The sequence below is a fragment of the Sparus aurata genome, chromosome 11, assembly GCF_900880675.1.
Source record: "Sparus aurata chromosome 11, fSpaAur1.1, whole genome shotgun sequence".
Lineage (NCBI taxonomy): Eukaryota > Metazoa > Chordata > Actinopteri > Spariformes > Sparidae > Sparus > Sparus aurata.
In genome coordinates this window covers 2,837,587-2,862,869 of record NC_044197.1, presented here as the reverse complement: position 1 = coordinate 2,862,869, position 25,283 = coordinate 2,837,587, and the positions used below count along the sequence as shown (strand labels likewise).

Here is a 25,283-nt window from a genome sequence, read left to right as displayed (position 1 = left end):
TATGCTAGTTTGGTCTAGCTACCGGAACACACGGATGTCAACAAACAGATATGTGGCTGCTTGCACAAACACACTGTTTTAACTACTTTTTTATTCATTTTGAGTCATACACGCTACAGTGCTGTGTGCTAAGGTGTCTGCTGATGTTGCATAACTTTTGGTGTGAGATGTGGAGCATGTTAAGACGCTTAAAACACAGTGTAAAGTTCTGACCCCATGCTGTTAGCTGTCAATGCTAAGTCTCCGCTCACGTATCTCTGTAATGGTTGGACCAAGTGTGTTCGCGTCTTCGGTACTGGCAAGTCAAGGGTTGCTTGAGCAATGAAGCTGCATGTTTAAATCGACCAAAGTTCTCCTTTAAGTTTATATCTGATAGAAACAAACAAACCTCCATTGAAACAAGACATCTGCTGACTTTGTATAAAATGTTTCAATGGCGGTTTGGTGTTTGTATCATGATCATCATTAGAAACTGCTACAGATGTAAACAATACAAAAATTAACTATAATATTTTAGTAATTAGCCCTATAATAATACCTATGATGGCTACAGCATTTATGATTCATATTCAACTTGTTTTGACTGGTTACTTGACAAACTTTTGCTTTCAGTCTACAGGAAAAGTAGCTGGCCATGACCAAGGCATTACAAAAAAATTGCCATAAATTGTCTTTGCAATGAAAGAGTGGACAATGTAAAACTGCAAAACAACGCAAACAACACATCCACCGGTTCTGGAGGACAGAGCCAGTGAAGAGGCCGAATTTGTGGAGGAATAAACACTAGTGGCATCAGATTCTGAGCTCTTACTTTTTAACTTTTGATATTAAAAACTGGATGTATCATCGCTCTAGTTTATCACTCTGACCACAGCAGTTATCCAGTGAGGTGACCGCCATTGTCAGGTGTTTACGTACTGTGATATTGGTCGCAGACGATAGCTAGAGAAGGGATTATCTATACTCCATGATGATAATGTAACAGAGAGGAGAGGGGGGAAAGACAACAACTGGTGACCTGAATTCAAACAGACAAACAAACTCTAGGTGCTCACTAGCTCACTGCTAAAGTGCCGCAAGTACCGCAGGTGTAGCATTAAACAAACACCACCAAGCATTCTACATTACTCAGGCACCAATGTTCACCAACAAGGTAAAAATACATTGACCAGACATCATCTCCTCTCATTTCTCACTTTTTTCTTTTTTTTTTGCAGAAACTCTTTGTGAGCAATTGTTGTCACATTGTTCACAGTCGACTGCAGTCACTGTTCTCACAGTGTCAGAGAAATCAACATGTACCCAGAGTGAAACATCTCGTCTCTGAGGGGATGTATTCCAGTACACATTTTCAAATACCTAAATATCTGTTTTTATTTGAGCGTGTTGGGCCACCTCGCCACCTCATCACCCCTCTGGCAGCGGTGACTTACTTTGTTATGTGTTCTTGTGTCTCCGTGTTACGTGACTCCTTTAAACACTGTATGTTAATTAATTAAGCGGCGCCATTTTCCACATCACGTGACTGCGGGGAGAGCATTAGTCAGAGTGCTTTTATGAACTTTTGTTTTTCAGCGTCTAGAAGTCCTGGTGTGACCTTCAACACGGAGAACTGACATGTCTCCCAGCAATAATGGCATGTCTTCCCATTCTCTCCGCCTCTTTCATCATCTCATTGCATCTTTTATTCTCGCCCCCACTGCTGTGGCTGTGATTGTTATTCCAGCAGTGAGGACTGAGGGTGGCCTTGCTGATATTTCATCATTTTCGGACACAGATTGGCCCCGTTGTGTTCACAGTGGGTACTTTTTGTAACCCTCTCCTCTTTTGGCTTATATTGACCGAGGGAACAGATTGCCAGTATTTGCAAATTGGATTGCACGAGCATGCACACTCCCAACAAATCATAAGTCGGACAAAAAGATTTGATTTGATTTATTAAGTCAGTTCAAGGTTTCTTTAGTCAAATGTTCTTCCTGCACACGGACACACAGATACCTAGTGTTACAGTGGTAATACATTCCAATCCACTGTTGCTAACTAATATCAGAGACTGCATTCAAGTACAATTTTGAGATATTTGTTCCCATTTTTACTTCCCATTTTATGCAATACTTTGAGAGGAAAATATTGCAATTTTTCCTCCACTGCATCTGACAAGTTACTAGATTTCAAATAAAACAAATATGAAATATTAAAATGTCAATAAGGCTCCATATGTTAATTATTCCTGGACAGCTACAGCTTGTGTTACTAAACAGAGCAGGACTTACCTTCCGGTCTGTGCTTGTCTTATTCTGCTGATTGACCCCTTCAATGTCATCATGTAAAGGATGTTCCAAGCAAATCCAAATACATATTTGATATCAGTTGTTAGCATACAGCTACGGTTCACAACCAACTTCTGTTCCACTTGTGCAAGAACAAGTAAACCATCGTCACATTTAGTGTTACGATTAATATTATTATTATTATTGTTGGTGTTACTACAACTACTCCAATATATGGAAAGAAGTAGGAACATGCCCAAATGATGTTAAGAGATAAATTAACATGCTGAAATGTAATACTTTAGCGTCTATGTAACTCTGGCCTGTTTGCAGCACATTTTTCGGATGCATTTTTTTGAGTTAGAACCTTATCAGCAACTTCATCTCCCTCTCTTATTGTGTGATTCCTTTTCTCTGCCTTTCTCTCTCAGCCTCATCTGATCTGTGAGGCTCTTATGTCGTCACGCTGTGCCATTGCTTCCATATGCCTCTCCAAGATGATAGCCACTAGGCACATCACTGGCTCTCCCATTGGCATGGAAATGAAAAAGACAGTTGGAAAATAAGGCGTCTATCCAAAATCTTTCCCAGAGTAATTTACTGTCCCTCCGCAGCCTGGTGGAGAAAAATAGAAATGAATTAGACATAGAAAACTTGTCTAATGCTGCCAAAGTGCCAAGGCCAAGACAACTGTATGTTTTGCTGCGGAATCTTTCTGGACAGGAAAATAAGTCAGCAGGGAAAATATTTTCTCATCAGCAGTAAAATTAGTCAGGTGTTTTTATCATCACAAAGCCTTTCTGTCTTTTTTGTGTATAGGCAGATTAAATCAGTCCTTAAACCAAATGAGGCCCCCTTAGATTTTGTCGTTTTGGATGGTCAAATAAAAATGCTGGTCCTAGATCACACAGTGAAACATGGCAACCGATGGTCAAGTTAGAAATCCAAATACCAAAGGGCAGCTGTGCAAGCTACAGTGATTTTCTTTTGCTGATTTTGTCCGGTTAAAATAAATCACATTTTGATCATAAATACACTGCCCTTCACAACAAATGCCCAGTGGGAGGAAAATCAGCGCACAGATCTCAAGAAAATCAGAGGGAACCGGGTTAGACAATCAGAACTGATTCTTTACAGTCAGCTGCTTCAACAGCATTACACATTGCTATTCCTCTAAGTTTTGACTGGACCGCTTCCAGGTTGGGCGCCAGGATCCTCAGAAGTCACGCATTAGCCGCTGTCGATTGAGTTTATGTAAAAAGACACAACTGGACATTTCCAGTATGCCGCTTTCAGCTGTGGTGATGTCTCATGTGTTGCTCTGGCAATCCAGGTATAATTACAGTACTTTTTGCCATTTATCTAACTAGTGCAGTGCTCCCTGAAAACATGCTGCTCATGAAGCTCTGGTAGTATGAGGGGGTTATAGGTCCAGTGTTAAACCCGCTCACAGACTCACCAAGATTGGTGAGCAACGGTAAAGGTTCTAGTCTGACATTAGCTAGCATACCGCTGTTGACAACTTAAAATCTGACCTTCTATTCTTGGTGATGAATAGAAAAACCCATTTTGATCGCATTTATCAAAATTGAAAGTGTCACATGAAACATTGAAACATGTCAAAATGTGGGACTGTCAGAAACAAATCAGGTAAAACTAGCTAGCAAGATAGCTACCAAGACATTGGCAAACTAGTAGGCATAGTTCTATGCTTGTTATAAAGAAAAGAACCATAATACATTGAAACATCAGTCCTCATAACTCTCAGTTTGAAGTGTTTGAAGGGCCGTGCTGCTCTGACACTTCACACTACACTTCTATCCCAACAAGAAACAGAACACCTCCTCCAAGGTGTGAATGAACAAAACCGAGGGGTAGGATCCAGGAGTGTATACAGGGACTGGGATTCATTCTCACCCCCAATTATTCTTGGATAAATTCAGTTGTCAGGGATATGAGCTAAGCTTAGTCATAGTTAACACATCTATTTGCAGCACAACACCATAAAAATCTCACAAAGCAATTCAGGAAGATTCCCCATTGCGGTAATCACTGTTGCTGGGATAGATGGAACAGCAGGTTTTTGAGTTGAGGTCGATCACGTTGGAAGGAAACATTCATATTCACATTGAGACGCCCACCAGGACGCTCCTGTATGATGTTTACCACTCACAGCAGAGGCAATATGTGTAATTGATACTGTATGTCTGCCTCGTAGGAACAAATCAGCTGTGAGCCAGGCCCGATATTTTACCAATGTGATAATAGTGCTTCTTTGTCAGTCCTGGTCGGACCGAACGATTCCTCACTACAATTGATCAATCAATCACTTGAGGAGCTTGGAACACTGACTGGAGAAATTTATTGGCCTGCAGCACCAAAGCCGGCCTTGCTTGTGTGTGTGTGTGTGTGTCTGTGTGAGACTAAATGAGTGACAAAGTGTGTGTGTAAGTGAGTGGGCAATTGTAAGATAGACTGGGTGAGTCAGTCTGAGCTTGCATGTTGAGTGTGCGTATGTATGTGTCTCCAGGCTAAGTCTGCAAGAGGCCAGATGTTAGTGGAGACAGAGAGAGTCTGGGGACTGGTTGCCATCGCCAAGTGAACAAACAGACAAACACACACACACACACCTGCATCTATTCATAGAGATGCATATACAGGTCCATGCAAGCAACCACTCTTTTTTTCTTGCACACAGCTTCTCTTGTACTATGTATCCTATGCTTTCTCACACACGTACTAACACAGTCCTACATTTACTTGCAGTTGGCGGATTATGATTTCAGAGAGTAAAGTAAATCAAGATGTGGGACGTGGGAATTTGCCCAAATGCAAATACTGCAGAGTCAGAAATAAATACACTGAATGAAATGAGGGGATTTAATAGAAAATTCAAACAAACAAATACAAAAAAATGAATCTTCCGACTGATTCATCTGAACTACAAACTACAACAAATTTGCAGCGTCCTCTGCGCACATTTATGCACAGCAGTTCAACGTCACTGATTTTTCCAATCTCCTGACAGGCCGCCAGGATCAATTTGGATTTAATGTTAATATTCTATATATCTTAAAGGCGACACAGAAAGTCTGGCTTCATAAAGCAGCCATCCTCCTGATAAATCCTGAGCTCCCTCAGAGCCATCTCAAATTATTAAATTGCAGAAGCTAAAAGTTCAACTCTGTTTTCTCTGTAGAGTTTCGTCTGTCCTGCCAGTTGCTTCTTCAAAAGACATTACTGAATTCATAGACAGGTTTAAAATACTAAAAGCAGCCTTTTAAATCATTTAAGCATGTTTTTATGGAAAGCACTATTTTTGCGCAGGATCCAGCCTTCCTATTAACGTTGAACTATTCTTAAGTCGTTCATTTGCCTATTTTGAATGCATCCAAAATAATTTTTTAAAAAGATAAAGCTGTCAGGTCATCCATTGGCGTCTAAAGAGTTTGAGTTCATGCACATCACATGAGCTGGGCTGTTTTTTAAGGTTTAATGCTTTCTGGTGTCTTCACATTCTGTCTTCACATTCACATGCATTGTGTTACTTAAAGCCCACAGGCAAGTCGGCCTTTGTGCTGAGAAATGGTGAAAATCCATAGTACTGAAACTGAGCAGAAAGAATCAATTGATAGAAATATCCAGACAGAAAGTTTGTTTATTTAGCCTGCACGCTTTTAGTGGTTGCAAACAGTCTGTGGGTCTGTGAAAAGGACAATGAGAGCGCGATGCAAACCTTAAACAGCTGTTTCAACACGCCTCCCTTGATTTTTAATGGTTATGACAAATGTTCCCATTAATACTGCAATACTAAATAGCTTTGTGTGTGCGATAACTGTTTAGTTATGAACATAAAACATCAAATTATTAATCATAAAACACTGATCAAATATTAGCGTTCCCTGTCCTCAGCCTCCTCTTTTGGGTCAGTCTTTCCATGAAGGCAATGAAGGTTGTGCAATCAGGTGAACAATACAAATGTGAAAAAAGTGCTACAGTTGTTTATAGAAAGAACAAAAAGGAGAAGTTCAAACACCGACTACTTTCTCATCTCATCTGTGTGAAGTTGGTGTGATTGTTGGATCGTCCTGTTCTGAGAGTTTCAGCAAGAAAAGCAGAACGACATCTGAGGAGCTGACAGCTGGGCTGACAACATGCACTGTAGATCAGATGTACTGCTTGTACTGAAATATTTTATTTACTGACATCTGCATCTCATAAAGCCTTGACAGAGAATGAAGAATTAAAAGCATATTACCTGAGGTAAATATCAGACACTTACAAGAAAATATTGCCAGTTGATGATAAATTCGACACCATTCCATTGTCTTCCCAGTGTCCATTATTAGGTAATACAACCTTCTCCTGAAAAACAGCCATATAGGTCATCTGTGCATGCAGCTTATTACGTCCAATATCTACATGTATTGTTAAGTGGGCGTACTCATTTTGACTGTGGCTCAAAACAAACAAAGGGCATTGTGGCCTGCAGACGAGACCAGTTTCTGATGCTACTGTCGGGCACAAGTTTAACAGCATCCTTGTAATAAAAGCTGAAAACAAAATTGTTGCATTATACTTTTAAATGTACCAAACACAGTCCCTTTATTCCTGGCAAAACATACACCGTTAATACAGTCTCTGATAAACAATTAGATATTCAAATCCAGTGCTCGTGTGTGGTTTGTGACTAAAAATCCAAAAGGAATGAACCTGTTGTCAGACAGGCCCTGCAGGTACGTCAGTCCTTTTATGTAGGTGTATGATAACCACAGTGTTGTTTGTCCTCATTTCCCCATCCATCCTGTCCAAAGCAGGCTCCATTAGCAGAACTGGGTCAGCTTTAATCCACAGCCAAATTAATGGAAATGAAAATGCTTCCATTTGTGATTGATGCTGCTGTGTGACTACAGCATGTGAGTGTTTCGTTGAGAGAGAAAGTAAGTGAGCTGTCAGCACTAATTAGTTATGCAGGTGCCCTGTAATGAGTATATAAAAGTGTGTGTGTGTGTGTGTGTGTGTGTGTGTGTGTGTGTGTGTTTGCCCACACTCTCAACTTTGGAATTGGCCTCCTCATCAAGGAGACACTTTTCACTCTGCCAACAGAACTACAAAGTAAAACGTTTCGCATTACTGTTTTAAAAAATGAAAAATATATTTGAATAATTAAAAAAAAGAAAACTCACTTCAAAGGAAAGTGCTAAAGCAGTAAAGAGGAAACTCTATTTATGAGCCGCGATGGCTGCGGCGTCTTTCCCTCCAGGCAGCGAGCGCGCTGAATAACCACAGAGCAGCTGTCTGTTACAAGAACAACACAACACACTCGACTCTTCAGCAGTGTCAGCTTTCTGATGACAGAAAGAAGGGGAGAGGTTAGGACGTCGGCGGAGAGAGAGTGAGGAGTCGGCATTATGACAAGCCAAACACAAATTCTTCAGCCAAGACGGTGAGAACTGACTCTTTCATTGCTAAATACGACTTGTAACAGTGCAGCAAACACAACATTGTGTGCAGGAAGAAAGCACGTCTTCCATTCAAAACAGACTCGAGGTCGTAGGACGCAGTAACTTTACAGACTGGATCAAAACTTTCAGGGCAAATCCTGAAATTTGGACCTGAGCTGTGGAAAACCAACCCAAACCTGACATGTATTTATCAATTATTTAAAATGTACTTGGAGATGTCATGTTTCCTGTTCTCCACGCTCATGATGTACGAAAAGCATCTTTTTGTGATGACAATGATGCACAAAGTGATCCGAGATGATATGGAAGCACGAGCATGAGATCGGCTAGAACCAAACCATGAAAGATTAATGAGTACTGTCCATCTAATGCAAAATAACACCCCTGCTTGAGAGGAACAATGACTTTGTTTGTATAAAATAGTCATAAAACGAGTGCTGAAATCTCATAGGCTCCATGATGGGTCAGTCATCCAGTGGCTGGTTAGTGGCTCAGGAGAGAGGGGAGGGAACAGAAAGTGGGTCTCTTTTTCTAGGCATTACTTGTTGGCTGTTGTAGGTTCCAGGGCAGGCGTAGACTGGCTCCTGACTCCACTGAGACAGATGAGGCCGATGGGACGATGAAGCTGGTGAATGTGCCAGGACTGGACCAGGACAGCAGCAGCATGTGTGTGCTAAAGGCAGACAGAATCATGTTGATGATGCAAGCAGCAAGACGACAATCGCGGAGTGTCTCTGGATTGTTGTGACCAGCTGACGAGAACAGCTGATATTTCAAATTGCATCCCCAGACACTGACAGCATGGAATTATGGGTGAGCATGCATGAGAAGAGAGAATGACAGGATGGTATGACTGATAAACTGAAGGCATGAGCATGCAAAAGAAAAATCCTCCCGACTGGAAAAGTGCGTTATTTTCTTTATGGACAAGAACGAATCAACAGATTTGTCTCCGAATGGGTCTCTTAGTGATGGATGGTGTTTAATGACGGATAGGTTTCCATCACTGCGATCACATGTCATCTCTGCAGAGATAACAACACATCTCTGGTGTCACTTCCACTTCCATTGTCAGACTGCCTGATGCTACAATGGAAACAAGATCAGTGTGCAAGATATCATCGATCAGGAAAATGTCCTCAAGAGTGCATACATTCAAAATATGCTTTATAGGTAGTATATGTGTATTTATTACACATCACACATGAATAGAATAAATAAAGTGTTTGTAGTTGTTATGTGAGCTGAGCACAAGGTGGAAGTTTTCATCTCAAAACCTGGCTCAACCCTCCACCCAGATTTATAGCAGGTTTCACACTTTCAAGCGGAGCGGAGTGCCAGTCTAAAACAGAACTGCAGTCAAGAAACTGCTCTTCAAAAACAAAAATACAACAACTCCGTTCAACTGACAGTTTCCAATGGGTGTATTAAATCAAGCAGGTAGAGAAATACTGACATGAGTTCAATTTACTTTGTAAAATGCTCATTTTGTTTCCCCCACAACCCCACAATAGCTCAGTTCCAGTCCAGTTCACAGCCACAAAATACAAAGACAACAAGTTTGCTGCAGGTTTTACCACTGACCACCAACAGCTCTGCTTCCTCCTCCTGACTCCGACTCCAGAGATAAACCTTAGCGTTTCCCACCAGCTAGCGACAGTGACATGGACTTTACAATGCAATATGATGCTGACGTTAAACACAACTGATACACACTCGCTGTGCATGCAGAGCCTGCAAATCACTCACTAACAGCAAATAATGTGCATCCAGAAACCCTTAGATCAGAGTAAGTTATTCTGCATCAGACAGACTTACTTCTCTTGTTGATAAGTCATGGAAAATGAGCACTGTGCACGTTTTTCTCTGCATCAAGCAGAAAAGCATTGGAAAGTGATGGGTTTGTGATGTTTGCCATAGTTGCTCTGTGATTATTGTACACTTCGCAACATCACTGCTGAAACGATGTATCGTGCAGCTCTAACAAGTAGCAACGTTATCTTGTGAGGAAAAAGCCGAATCATGATCGTGCAAAGTCACTAGTCACATCTTTATCACCGAGGATCAGACTTGGAGATGAGATGTAGCCTCCAGTTTAAAATGAATAATTCAGCATTCCAGGAAATATGTTTATTTCTTTCTGGCAGAGAGTTAGTTGAGAAGAAGGATGGTACTCTCTTATTTATCTGTGAAATATGAGGCTACAATCACATGGGCAGGAAAAAGATTGGAACCAAGGCGAACCAGATAGCCTGGTAAAAAAAAATGTGAATGTTTTCAATAAATGCAAAGTTGAAGTACTTGTGCTTAACTTGACTTTATACTTATACTCTACTACATTTGTCTGGTAGTCTCAGATCACAATATTTCATTCCATTCCTGTCCAGGGAAAGCCAGCTTTATCTATAAATGTATGGATTTCAAATCTTAGCAACAGATTGAGGGATGATGTTCCTTTCTGCTTTGAGAAAATGTTCCTCTTTAAGCAAAATAAACAATTTAAAATCCCTCTTGGACAAGCCGGACCTCTACACCACAGTAAAACGGCAGTAATATTTAACCAAAAACATTGTTTCTTATTGGTCAATTCAGTGCTTGTTGCTTAGAGAGCTGATTATGAATGGCAGCAATAATCTGTTGTTCATATCCATGATATAATAAAAGCAGTTGGTGTTGTATTGGCATTAGGTTGTCGTGCCCTCTCTTATGTAATATTGCTTGATGTAATTAAATTAACTGATTTAATCACCAGAATGACATTTGACCTAAAAATGCAGATAAGCAGCTGGTGAGTAGCTGCATATGGGATTGATCCAGTCAACCAGTCATTTAACGGCTTCACATCATGTTTTTGTTCTCGTATTTTTCAAATTCGTACAACTTCTATAATTGAAATCAGAGAAAACATAGTTTATACCAAATTGTTCTCTGCATTGTTGTCAATCTGCTGATTCATAAGGATGAAACCCCATTCAGCTTGATCCGGCATAACCTTTAATTCAATGTGATGCTATTTGTAGCCCTGAACCCTCCCGTGGCTGGCTTATTCACCAGCTCTAAATCCTCCTAAAGCACTGCTTACGTTTCCCCTGTCTCGCAGCAGCCTCATCATCTGATAAGCATGCATGTTCACACTACTTTTGCTCTTCTGTCCTAGGTGCTGACTTGCATGGATTGGAGGAAAGGTTCATTTGATTTATGACTGTGCTGAATGCAATATGCAATCAGTACAGGTGAAGTGCAACAAAACATTGTCAAACACACACAGAGAAGAAAATGGGTTTTGTTCAAATTGTGACTTTGCTGCTACATCAAGAGCACTGATGCTGATGGGGGTAAGCCTCTTAAAGGAGAGGTACGGGAAAAGAAAGGAAAGGAAATAGAAGATGTGAAAAACAAGGAGGTGAAAATAGAGAAAGGACATAAAAGAAAAAAAACAAAGAAAAGACAATCGAGAGGTGACAAGAAATGTAAAAATCTTTAAGCTGTAAGTGAGAAAACATTGTTTTTTTATTCCATCCAGCTGCACACAATAACCAGAATAAATCTTTACATTTCTTCAGTTTTCCGTTTATGTTCTGGCATCACAGTCCTTATGGTCTAGTTAGCAGCTAGCAACAGCTGGTGTTGTCCCCACAAACACGGCTGGAAATTGTCTCAAAGCCTCCTTAAAAATATCCTGCGGTGTCGTACTTGCATATTCTGAAACTGACATGTCCCTCGTCAAAAACATCAGAAGTTTCCCGCTGACAAATGTTGAAACTCAAACATGATCTGTGGTCACTGGCATGGAAGCCTTCTCCACCGCCTAACACATAAGTCAGCAGATTTGACACATACTGTTAGAAATGTCAATATGGCACAACTTTGAACAGATCTGTGGTTTGCAGAAATGTTGGCTGATGAATGAAACTTCTGCTGACAGGGCTGAGCGAACAAACAGAGAAACCAGGCAACATTTCTGTGGGACGAATGGGAATGCAAATTCAAACTGCCGCACAATCATATTGTAAAGGCTATTATTATGTATGTATGACCGTTTTTTATTTATTTAGTTTCACAAACGTCTTTGTTCGTATTCAGTGGACTTCACTGACCAGAATCCACTGTCATTCATTTACAGCATGATGATAATGATGTTCAATATAGGATTTCATTAATTTATCAAATAAATATTAATCAACTATAACAAATATTTGTCATGACTCCTGGGGAGCCATTCTGAGGGCTCTCTACCAATAAAGTTTGAGAAAAAAAACAGAAACATCGGTATATGTACTTGTTTTCACTCTCAAATACTGATATTGATTTCATGAATCCCGTATCGGCAAGGCTTTAGAGAGGAAGGTAAGTAAAGGAGATGAGAGAAAGAAGTTATGAGTGTGAGATGACAGATGGGGGAAAGGAGAAGGTGAAGAAGGAGAAGAAGAAGAAGGGGATGGGGGAAGCAGCTGAGACGGTCAGGGCCTGGGGGAATTGGAAGGGGGGGTACAAACCTATTGTTCCAGCTGGGAGAGAGCAATCATCTGATATCATCGAACTGTAATGAATCTACGTCGTCAGGAGAGGAGAGTTGAGGGACAAGGGTGTGGGAATGAAGGGAAAAGGAGGTGAGAGGGCGTAAACAAAAATAGGAAGACACAAAAATGAAATAGAAGAGTTTTAGGGTGGAATGGAAAAGCAGAGGGGGATAAATGAAATTATGGGAAGTGAAGCGAGAGCAAAGACCAGAATAAACACTCTCTCTCTCTCAGGTCCAAGCATGGCAACACCTTATCCACCACTACATTACCCACGATGCTACTGGACTGCCGACATGTTCCAGTCCAGATTCAGATGCTAGTAACAGTGAATGTAGTCTCATCCACTAGCCTCAGATGAGGAATAGGTGACGGTGTGGAAATCTTACGTCTTCCTAACTCAACGTTGCCTCAAGTGACATCACTTTGAGTTCCCCTTTAATAGTGATTTCAAAAGACAGCCCCTTTATAACATATACACCACGTGAAGCATTTAAATTGATGTGTAATTTTAGTTTCTTACACTGATCCTTTCAATACAGGCTTGAATTATTATCATTTGTCTCAATTTTGAAGCACATCTGTCATTGTGTAAACCTAAACAGGAAGATGCATCGTTTTCCTCTCTCGCTCCGGTGCTGCGTCAACGTCTGTACGCCTGTTTATGTTTTTCCTCTCACCACTGTGACTTTTCGTAGCCCTGACATCAGGATTTCTAGGTCAAATTGGGGTTCCTGGAGATTTTCTTTTGCTCTGGACAGTAGCCAGGCTGTTTGCGGTTGCCATGTTGCTCGACAGCGACATCAGGGTGTTAACAACCTACACATACCTTCTGCTCCAGACTCCTGTAACAACAGGAAGAAGGACTGAAGTAGTATTTCAATATATAAGGCCTACACATCACCATTCTCCACGTCTCAAGCTTACCATCCAGGCATTTTGATTGTAGACCTTATATAGCCTCCATCTCTCTTTGGAATGTGGTCGTCATTTTTAAGCCTACAGCTCTCTCTCACACACACCTTTTCCATTTTACTAGTGGGTTCATCATCAGCTCCACACATAGTGCAGTCATTGTTTGGTGTACATTCAGGAAAAAACAGCATCCCTCAGACTATAATCCTTCAGGTCTTGTCAGATTAACGTCATACAGTATGCTTAGTTGACCGAACTGCCTCCCCACTAGGACGTCAAAGCACCTCATCAGTTGCTAATGACTATCATCCTCACAGCCGGGGTTTATTTGTGATCAACTCAGCCTCTGAATGATCTCTGAATTTTCAAGAAATTCTCCTTGGCAGATTGTGCTGTTTTTGTGTCAGGCTTGTTTTTAAAATCAAACCTTTATAGGTTATATCCAGTAACACACAGTACGGTCAGGCTTAATCGCAGTTATATATCCATAATGGAGCAGGTAGGAAGGTTATCAGCCAAAGATTAGGGGTTGGCCACACAGAATGATTAATGAATTAAGGAAATCACAAGAGTATTTCATTACTTTATCTGGCACAGCCTCTTCCTCTGCTCTTCCTCTGTGTCCATCTGGTTTGTCTCTATCTGATTTATACTGATTAAGGGGGGATTGAGATCAAATAACAGCAGATTTGTTGGTTCAAAATAGAAATTATCAACAGTTTCATTGTCATCTGTAGTGACTTGCTGACAAGCTGTAAATGAAAATCATCACATTATCCAGCTGGTCTGAAACGGAGTCAAATTACAATTCAATTACCCATCAGCCATGAGAGCGCTGAAAGAGACTGATGAAATCATTATCTCTCGCCGTCCAGGTTTGTCTGCCTCAATTAACCACGCCATTATTCTTGCCCTAGATGCCCAGATACTCAAAGAATGGAAGTGCAGATACAAACTAGGTACGTTAGGTAGCCCTCTTTAGTAGAGCTCCTTCATTTCCATAATTATGCTCTAATTACGGTCTAAAGCAATAGAGACTGGGCACTGTTCTCTTTCTTGCTCTTTCAAGTGTTAATGGATTATTTATCTCTGGTTCTGGCCGAGTCCAGCGATCATATACCCGAGGGGGAGGAAAACACCTGGGACCTTGAATTCATGCAATTTTCTGATTCAAAGGGCTTTAAATTTATCTTATTATTCAGTTCAAACTGTGGCATTTTTTTTCTCCATTATTGTCAATTCACAATTATGAAAGAGTCAGGTGAGTTTAGGCTGTTTCAAATCAAACTATTTTTGAACCCTTAACTGTAGCAGATGAACCAACAATGGCTGAACTTCCTTACCATCTTATAATCAAACACCCATTCTGCATTCTGGCAAAAGTCGGATGTGGAAGATTTCCAGCTGACCAACTACAGTGTGTTTTAAACTGATTACTCAGTTTCAAGGTAATCTGTCCTTGAACAACACGGGGTTACACAACAAACTAAAAGTTGTAGTACCTTCATTCTACACACATATTTGCAGATACATCCATTTAACATGGGATAAGTTGAAATATAAAGCAAAAGTAAAACAAAATAATATATACAGTTATTGATCTAATGTGGGATCTTCTGATGGAGACAGGGATTTGTTAAGATATGGTCACACCTTCCTGTTGCTGGTCCAGTGTCATCCATTCCAAGGTGCTTTGCTTGTTGCTAACCCCAATGACGAGTTTTTCCCTCCATCTGCAGGGCTCACAGCTCCAATGGACCTTGGAGTCTGTCTTCTGCTAACCTTTGACACATGTACAGCTGAATACTAAGGCAACTATAGAGGACTAAAACGGAGTCTGACCCCTATGTCAGATGGAGGGAGATGTCTAAACGTGTACATCTCCAGAAAAGGATAGAGGGATCGTTTAGGTAATTTTGGAGTACAAGACCTAAGGAGTAACAGATTTAGTCATCTATGGGAGATGAGCAGGGATATAGACCAACTCCTTTTCTAGTCGATTGGACAGATGGACCCTCAAGCCACCACAGTGACCAATTAGAAGTAGGCAGGTACAGCCCAAGGGACTTTAAAAGGCTCTCACAAGGAGAGAAGGTTAGTTGGTACTTGGTAGATGTCCTAAGATCGAAGGCTAGGTAGGATTTCTGATAGGGCAGAGGGCAAAGCGTTTGGCATTACTTTGCCATAGATGTGAGAATACCAGATTGCGGCCGCATCTGGCTCGGACGCTGGCTTGAGATCTGTTTCAACAAAGATTGCTCTATCATTCCACCCAGCCTTGCCTCCGCAGAATTCTTTTATCATCAAACTACACGCCGACACCTTTGAGGAAGAGAGCCCAGAAACTACAACCTCACTTTGTTTTAGTGATTAGCAATTAAAAAAAAAAACTTTTAATGACAGCTTTGTTTTATATCACCGTTGCTTTACGGCAATCATCTCTGCAGTGTGTTACTGGCCACATTTGGGAGATAGTTTGGTCTCATCTTGAACCCAGGCATCTTCAAATTAATTCCACACTTGATATGTTATGATCCAGTTTTTTAACTGGCTGAAAGCACCAACCACTGAGTTATCTCATGCAGCTTTGCATTGAGATCATGTAATCACGGCCTGTCATTAGCAAAACGAATGAAGAAATAAAAACAAACTGGCCAATTACTGCCACGTCAGTATCCTGGCCAGAACCCTCACATGCCATCTTTGTCCTCAGGCTATCAGCTACATTTGTGTTTTTGGGTTTTGCCTCTGATGTGGTAAGCGGAAGTATGGCAGGCACAGATTTGCCGGCCATTAAATCAAGTTTAAACCTAAACCAGAGGGCCAACAAGTGCCCCAGGGCCCAAACAGTCCGGGCTTATTACCACACGAGAAACGGAAATGAGGAGGCAAGGAGGCGATAAGGAGGATGTGAGTGTGAGTGGACAGCAAGGATGAGGGGAAGGAAACTGTTAGAGAAACAGATATACTGAAAGAGATGAACAGATGATGATAAAAAGAAAGAACCAGCAATAAGTAAAAGGAGCAACTGAAAATCTCTGCTTCTATTAAAATCACTCCCCCAATCAAGTGTCCTCTGTGTTGTAGAGAAAAGGAGGGAAAAAGGAAGGATGGAGAGAACCTGGTGGGAGGGGGAGAATGGGGAGGAGAGGCGACTAACGGAAACAATTTGTTTCTGTCATTTTCTAGCAAGGTCAATCAGATAGGGCCAGTGCTATATGAATTCCACGCACCTCCTCCTATTCCTCCTCCTACCACTTCTCTTTCAGCTCCCCCTTTCCCTCCTCCTCAACTTCCATCTCCGACCTAAACTGACTCTGACATTGAGTTCACATTTGATGTCCTTGGAAGGTCATCGCTGTGCATCCTGTATCTTCAGGGCTAATTCAAATTCCTTTGCTCTCACCTTGCCAGCGCTCAGAATCATTTACCTTCCATATAAATAAACACAATCTCTTATTTAATGCCTGCAAATGCATGAAAAGTGCCCGGGAGAGGATCTCAGTCAACCTAACCTTGGTTTAGACCTGTATAGTATTGTGTTTACTGAGCATGAGGCAGTTTCTTGACAAGACATTACTTCCTGTGTGGTGAGGTGGCTGGATTTTCCTCAGCTCTTTGTAAAAGCTGCAATGAAACTTAAAGCTAGAAAATATGACCTTTCTCTAGTGTTATCACAACACTTAAGTCGGGTTCTTTCTGCCTTGACTCTAGTGTGTCATCTTGATAAGTTATCATTGAGGCGCGTAGTGGTAAGCATCGTTGAAGTTCCTATAATATTGAAAGCGAGATTTTCCTGCCGTCTTGGTTATAAATCAGATCTAGGCGCTATACTTGTGAATAATGTGAAGGTATCATGAGGTAAATATGCACACATGCTTCAGTATTTCAAAAACCGCACCCTCAAATGAATCATCAGGACTTCAGTGAGGTTTTGATGTCACAACTGTACAGTCACCATCTTAGCCATGCTCTTAGAATGGTGACGGGTGCTTAAAGGGATATTCCAGTGTAAATTTAATCTGTGGTCTAACACACTGTGAAACTGTGTTACACTCCCTCTTGAGAGATAAAGTTTGAAGACTGCTAGCTAACGTAGTTTTAGCATCCTCAGAAACGACCGCACGACAACAATACATTGCAGTAAATGGGTCCAAATATAAAACTGCCATCAAAAAGCCACAAATAATGCTCAGAACAGCACCAAACTTCAGCAACATTAGAAATAGGGTAGCACATATTTCGAGGCACCAAACATTTGATATCATTGCCGTATTTGTCGGAATAGATAAAAAAATCTTACCACCCGAGAAGCCTTCCTTGTTGTGGGGAAGCCCTGTGAGTCGATAACCGAGTGCAGTAGAGTTCCGCAGCTCAATGATGATCATTACTGCGGGACACTACTGCACTTTTGATGACCCATTTACTGCAGTGTATTGTTGCCGTGTGGTCGTTTCTGAGGATGCTAAAACTACGTTAGCTAGCGGTCTGCAAACTTTATCTCTCGAGAGGGAGTCTAACACAGTTTCACGGTGTGTTAGACCATGGATTAAATTTACACCGGAATATCCCTTTAACGACCAGCGAGGCCAAAGCAGAAAAATGGTAGGCGGGTCCTGCTCAGGCCTGTGAGAGCTGTCCAATCAGAGCAGACATGGCTTTTCGGAAGGGCAGCCTTAAAGAGACAGCAGCTAAAATGGAACGGTCAGACAGAGGGTGAATGGAGGTGCAGCACCGATGAACAGTATGAGATAATTCAACAATAAAACCTAAACATAGACACTCCAACTAAAAGTTTGAACCTGAAAATGAGCAAATCATGGGACCTTTAAAGTCTGTCGTTCTCCTGTTCCCACTCTCTCGTACCCTCTCTTCCACACTTCCCATCTCTAATGTAATCGTGTCTGACATGTGGGAAAAGAGACTCTTTCTGGGTGAGAGCAGAGCACTTGTATCATTTACAGGTTGTTTTTTCCAACCGTAATTCACTTTGATCTGCTTAGGCCTCGACATAATGGACAAGAGACGAGCCATTATGCGAAGCACAGTATGGATAACCTCAAAAAACGCAAGAGAGGCGCTTGAAAACACCTCAATGTGAAAGCTCTCGAGGGCGAGAGAGTCTGAGTGTGTGAGTGCGTGTCAGACAGACAGAGAGCGAGAGATCGTGTGAAGCAGATCTTTATAATTCAGGATGTACCAAGGTTATATGAGGGACACGTGTGGCACAGCATCACCGGCAAAGGCAGGGGTTTAAGACTGTTTCACAATTTGTGGTTGTCAGCCAACAACGGTCTGCAAACTCAGATGAGATAACAATGGTGACAAAGACCAAGCACATGTAGGGGGATGCATATGTAAACGCATGGATTGCCAACAGCGAAACGCCAGTGCGTGATAGTGTTGCATCATTTTAACACACACCAGAGACATCACACAGACAGAAGTAGGAGTCAAGCTTCAGTGGCTGATTTGTGCTAAACAGGGGGGTGTAAGTGATAAAATTACTGCTTGCTTTCGCTCTTCCGAACACTTAGCGTGCAGCGAGGAGCCAGTAGTGTGTGATCGTGCATAGAAAACAGTTTTTTGACTTTGTGTTCAGCTACAAGTGCTACTACCATGGCACACAAAGTTGTCCATTTCAATATCCTTCCTTCACACCAACCAGCTTACCTCGAGCATTGACTAAAGTTGGTAACCATGCAGCTGGTGTGTGTGAGCTCATACATTTGTTTCACTTTACAATTGAACATTCATCTGATCGTGCTTACTAGTGTGCATTCAAAAACTGATTGATTTATACACAAAGGACGTAAAAATAACAGAAGAACATTCAACATAATGCAGCATAATAGTCCTGAAAGAAATCCTTCCTGTGTGGAGTTTGTAATTAATGTTCCTTCATTGTTCAGATTGTCACAAAGGATGTGTTTAGACAGTTATTATCTCTATAAACAGATCTGCGTATGAATGAGGAAGCTGTAGGCAAGAGACAAAGTTTTGGTATCAGTGTTCCTGCTTCCGTTTATAGTCAGAGAAGTAGTGACTCATGTTTGAGTTCAGTTTGGTGGCAGAAGAAGGGCAGAAGCAGAAGGTATTGGCTAAAACGCAATCTCTGAACCCAACATATATCGTCTGACGATTTAGCTTTTCATTAAGGTGCTCCGATTGATCAGGCACCGATCGTTATCTGCCGATATGCATTGTAAAAGGTTTGAGCGGTGGTCTCTGTAAAGCCTGACCAGAAGAGCTGATCAGATAAAAACACAGAACACTTTGTCTATGTGTTACTAAAATGCCACACACACACACACCGCACCACTCTGCTGCTAACAGCTCACTAGCTCTCCTCCTGCCAATGTTAATGCGGATTTCAGTGCCTTCTTAGTTTAACCAGCACAATATATTCACATGTTCTGTAGTCCCGGGTGGTGGGACAATGTAACCCGGTTTGTTTACAAGCCCTGTAGCAGAACAGCTAAAAGAGCTAACAGCTGACTGACATGGCAGCTTAAAGCTAAGCTAATCACAGCAGAACTGAACGTTTCTGTTGAGAGGAAGCAAGTTGAATAAATGTACTGAAGTACAGTTTGTAGGTGAAAGTGATTGCTGATGGGCCCCAAAAATCCTGATTGGGGCGCCCTTACTTTTCATTATCATTAACAGCGAACTAGGGTGATAATTCAGCCTGGGAATCTGACGTTAGTCTAGGCCAGAACGGACTCCATTTATCAGTATTCCTGTCTACAGTTACCCCATGAAGACAAATGAACACTCCAAGGAACTGAACAAAGTGAAAAGTGGAAGTCAGGGGATGGATACAAAAACATCCCCGGAGTTCAGTGAAATCCATCATTAAGAAATGGAGGGAATGTGATACATGTGTAAATCTTCCTAGAGCCAACCGTCCTCACAAACTGAGTAACCGTGCAAGAAGGAGACTAGTGAGGGAGGCCAACCAGACACCTATGACGACGACTCTGAAGGAGTTGAAAGCGTCAAGCAACCGAGCTGAGAGACACTGCATACAACTGATGCCCAGGTTCTGAGCTTTATGGCAGAGTGGCAAAGAGAAAGCAACTGTTGAAGAAAGCTCATATTAAATCTCGACTAGAGTTCTAAAGGACAACAAAAAGAAGGTTCTTTGGAGCTTTTTGGTGGACACCAAACACTGCACATGCACATCACCAAAAATACTCCATCCTCACAGTGAGGCATGGTGGTAGATGTTAGTGTGTGCAGAGAAACCTTGTTGTATGCACACACACACACATCCATCTGTGTACTTCAGTCTTCACAAGGACACTCCACTAACTTACTGCAAAACATCCTCATAAAAAAAGACCTCATTTCAAACTAGTAAATACACTCACACACACACTCACACACATCCAAAAACATGCACAACACATGGCAATGACAAGAAATGAATGAAAGAAAAAAATACTTTCAAGTTTTACAGGCAGCGCTTGGCAACCAACAAACTCAGCTAATCTGACAAAACTGCAGCTTGGTGACTGCTCGTATGTTTTGCCCAAAATACATTTGTTGCCTATCATCCACCCTGATCACAAACCCCTGAATCAAACAACTACAAAATGGTTTGACCGATACCTGAAGCAATCATTGCAATCCCAAAAAGTTCTCATGCAATGGAAAAGTTCACTACTTCTATTAATGGAACAACCTTAGATATGACTCAGCAACAAGACATATACTAGTTTGCTCAGCTATTGGCCAAAATGCTAAAGTTTTGAGCAAGATTCAACATTTTAATTACCTGGTTTTATTCAGCTTACAGTATGACAAGTTTCACACCTTCAATCAGCTCACTGTCCACTCATGAATCACTTTCTCCGCTTTGTTCATTCCAGTTCCAGGTATCACTGAACACCCTGAATTCTATTTTGAAACCTGAGATACCTTCTTTCAACACAAATTAGAGGTGTTTGAATGGCTCCATGGTGCAGGTCTGCAGCTCCAGATGGCACCAGCGAATGTGCTGGAAGGCTGCAGTGACGTCTCAGATGGAGGGATGAGTCTGCCAGCGTGGCCTCTCTGATTTACTCAGCGTGCTTATTATTCTGGTGTTATTTGTGAGGGTGCAGGCCGCCTCTGCCCACCCATTTCACTGTCCATCTCGCTGTCCCCTCCAGTCTGTGTCAGCTTTGATAAAACTGAGCCAGTTAAATGTGAACATCAGCCCCACTCTCTTTGCCCCTGTAAAACAACATGACACAGGTGGAGCAAAAGACAACATCAAAAGAGTTTAAAGATCCAAGTTAAATTACCATTACTAATTTGGTTTGCCAACAGGAAGTGCAGTAATGTCTACGTGTACCATGATGAACGATACAGGAAGACATTCACATTGTAGATTAACCCTTTTACAGCTCATGATTTTTATGTAACGCCAACATTCATTGTTAAAGCAGAAAGCACTGTGTACTTTATGTTGCCAGGTAGAACGTAACCCCGAATTTCCACCAGATACGTGTCCGCTGCATTACGGCTCCGATCCGGTTTTGCTCCGCTGTCCGCCATCCAGCAACCCCCACCGGTTGTGTGTTGAGTCCGCCACAGTGCAGTACGGTAGACAGCTTGCGTCACAAGGCCGAGGAGTTCCCGCGATAACAGGAAGTGTTCCCGACTGAAGGATTAGCAGAGGAGCTTGTGTTTGTCTCTTTTTTGAGATTGTGTGCTGGTGTAAACACGGAGTGTTTTATTTTGAAAAGTAACCGGATGTTATATTGTTATTTCAGTGCTTGACTTTCTGTCTGCTCTGTGCTGAATTCAGCTGGCGGAGACGTAACGCATCGGAAACGTATCCAGTGGAAATTAGGGGAAAGGCTGTGGGAGTCAGGTTAGTTGATTGGCATGTAGCACATCAGACTCTCACACTAAGAAGCAGAGTTTGCAGCCCATCACTGACCTGTAGTTAGCCACATTCGTGGCTTCGTTTTATGATTAATTCTGATAATTAGCCTGTTTTCTCAACCTGGATTTTTGCCTGATCCTTATTTGATTTGTTTGCCACAGACCAGACTGCCTTTGCTGTGTACTGGCCAGTTAAGACTGTTAATTTCATCAAGGCTTGTTGCATTTGAGTGCTGTTTTAAACTGTGTGTTTCCAGTTACCACAGGGCATTTGTGCCAACATTGACTGCTGACTGGAGCTGAAGGGGAAATGTACTTTTCTTACTGTAAAGTTACATTCATGAAGTGAAGAGAAAAGGTCGAGCGAACATAAGTCACGAGTGTTGAGTTCAGTAAGAAGTGAATGTACAGTAAAGTAATTAGCTGTTTTGAGCGAATTGGAACAAATTATCCCGAGGTCAAACGTGAAAGTAATGGAAGGTGAAATTTGCCTCACTGGCAATTGAACAGACTCTTAAACAGCCTTCATTGATGATGAATATCCGCCATAACTCGGGCACAAATGTTCACGGTCACAGGAAACCAAATGAAAACGCACCGTGGCCTGCAGTAAACCTGTGGATAAACCTGTGGATTTCTTTAGTGCTCTAGTGACTCCATGTTAAGTTATATTGCAAACAAAGTTACATGTGTCACAACTTTTGAAAGAAAGAAAACACTCCAAACACACACAAAGACACCCGCCTTCATAAGTCTTCATCTTTTATGATGCCTGCGTGTTTTCTAATCATATCCAAGGAAGAGCGCACAGAGAGATGTTTGTATATGCTTGTACAGAAATGTGGGTTAGTGCCCAACCAAGAGCTAGCGTATGCATGTGCATGTGTGTGTGTGTGTGTGTGTGTGTGTATATGTGTGTGTGTGTAATTGCTACAGCTGTTCTGTCAGGGGAGAGAGCCTTACAAGACTGCTGGTTGTGACAGAGGCGTTGGTACAGCAAGGAACATATGCTGCGTTTTTATCATAGCGGCACACTGACAAAAAAACACACACAAGCCCCATCAGACAAAATGGAGTGACTGCATTTGCACATATTCTCTCAAATGAGGGTTCACACACAAACACACACACACACACACACTAAACCGGCGCACTGCTTCATTTATCAGCGGTGCATTATTTATCAGTGGCAGCGTTGCTACTCCTCAAGGTATTTACGGCGAGGAATACATTAGCAGTGAAGAATGCAGGATTGGGAAAGTGAACATTCCTCCTGATTAATATGCACATCACAACTCCTACTGGAATAATCATCCAAGCTATACTGGTCCCATGAAACACAACTGGGATGGGCCTCTGTAAAATGTTTCAGCGAACGCAGTCATGCAGACGAAATCTGTCAATCAAGGACAATTCTATTTAATCTGATCTAATCACTGGAGCGTTATGTGAATATATTAATCTCGGATCATATTCTGGAGGCAGGAAATGGATTACAATAGAAATTGAGGTAATGGGAGAAATTTGAGCGATATAAGTGAGAAACATTGGAGCCTGTCTCTGGATAGAAACATCCAAACCTCACTTTATCAACGTGCACATGACAGAAGTGTTTAGCATCACCGCTGTTTGTGTTCCCTGCTCGCTGCAGGAGAGCTGATTGAGTTTTCCTTCATTTTGTTTGAAAGTGAGAACACGAGTGTCCTTTGTGGATGTGTAACACAAACCATAATAAGCTCTGTTAAAAATAAATGCTCCCAGGGCGGCAAGCGAAACGTTTTCAAAAGTTAACGAACAAACAAATGTTGGTGTTTATGAGTCACAAGCACAACGCCGCCACCACATTTTGGATTTGAAGATTCTCAAAGGTCACATAACCAAATTCAAAAAGTAAAGATAATTTTAGCAAACGTGCAAGGACGGGATCTTAAAAAAAACATATTTACACGAGAAGAGAACTCAGACAGGAATTACAGGCGTAAACAATGTGACAAGGAAACAAATGCAGATTAGGAGGGAAAGATGTGACATGGGATTCTAAATTTTAGCATATCTAAAATGGAAAATAACCACTATTAATGCTCCTGTTGTGCGTTAAACTAAACGTTATAATTGTGATACACTGATTTACAAAATCACAATAAAACTTGTACCATCGTTGGAGCGCACAACTCTGCCGAGGCCAGTCCAATGTCGGACTGACAGCCCTGTTTCACTCTTTATTTAAAGCCAACCAAAATAAAAAAGAAGCTTACTGGGACAACAAAACAATGCAGACAAAATTGCAATTTCAATTGCAAATACACACTATTTTTTCCATCAAGATCCATGCATTATTCCCTGAGAGATTAAGGAAAATGTAGAATAACACCCTTTCTCCGATGTCAAAAAAAGAAGAGGAGAAGAAAATCTAGAATCCGTCCAATTATCTGGATCCATACGAAGAGTTAATGGAGTCTATTCTGGGCCGAGACCCATCCTTCATCCAAGTTTTAGGTCCACACAGGTCCAGTGTGGGGGATTTAGAGGGATTTATGTGTTTGCATTAGTGTTTCATCTCTTTCTGTTTGCATTACCTTTGATATCTACAGAGGGAGCCAGTCCTCTTTAAAAGGAGTCTGCCATGTTGCACCGCCATCTTTATACAGTAGCCCAGAATGGACAAACCAAACACCAGAGGGACTTTCACATTTTCCTCCTGGGCTACAGCCCAGCAGCCACGCTCTCCACACACCTGAGTGGCCCTAAACACAACGTACAGGTGAGGCTGATGGCAATATTATTAACCAAAATATTAGACACATTGAAACCTGATGGAGGTGTAAGATCATGAGATCATCAGATGGAATATATAGTATGTATTCATAATCATTCATATTTTATCCAATATTAATAATGAACAAAAGTTGTTGCAGGGTGTTTACAGTTATCAAACTAATACCTAAACATATTTTGTACCCCCCAAAAATAAATATTTTATTTCCAAAAAATCAGAACTCACAACCAAATATTGATTCTCTGAGTATTATGAAATTCCCTTCAGAAGTGATGTGGTCCACACTTCTTGCTTAATATAGATTCAGTGCTAGAAAACACACTTTTTATGATATTTGGAGTATTTTTCTTCATGAAGGAAATGCGAACATCCTTGAAACTAGACATCTAAATAATTCAAAGCCGTTTAATTACTTTTTTGAAAAAAGCTTATTTTTCATACTTTCCGCTGGCCGTAATGT

At 41.4% G+C, this 25,283-nt stretch overlaps 1 protein-coding gene across 1 annotated transcript in view; it reads right to left on the bottom strand.

Moving 5' to 3' along the window:
• nlgn1 (neuroligin 1) overlaps window positions 1-25,283 on the bottom strand; it is a 413,423-nt gene that overhangs the window by 335,144 nt on the left and 52,996 nt on the right. The window lies entirely within an intron of this gene.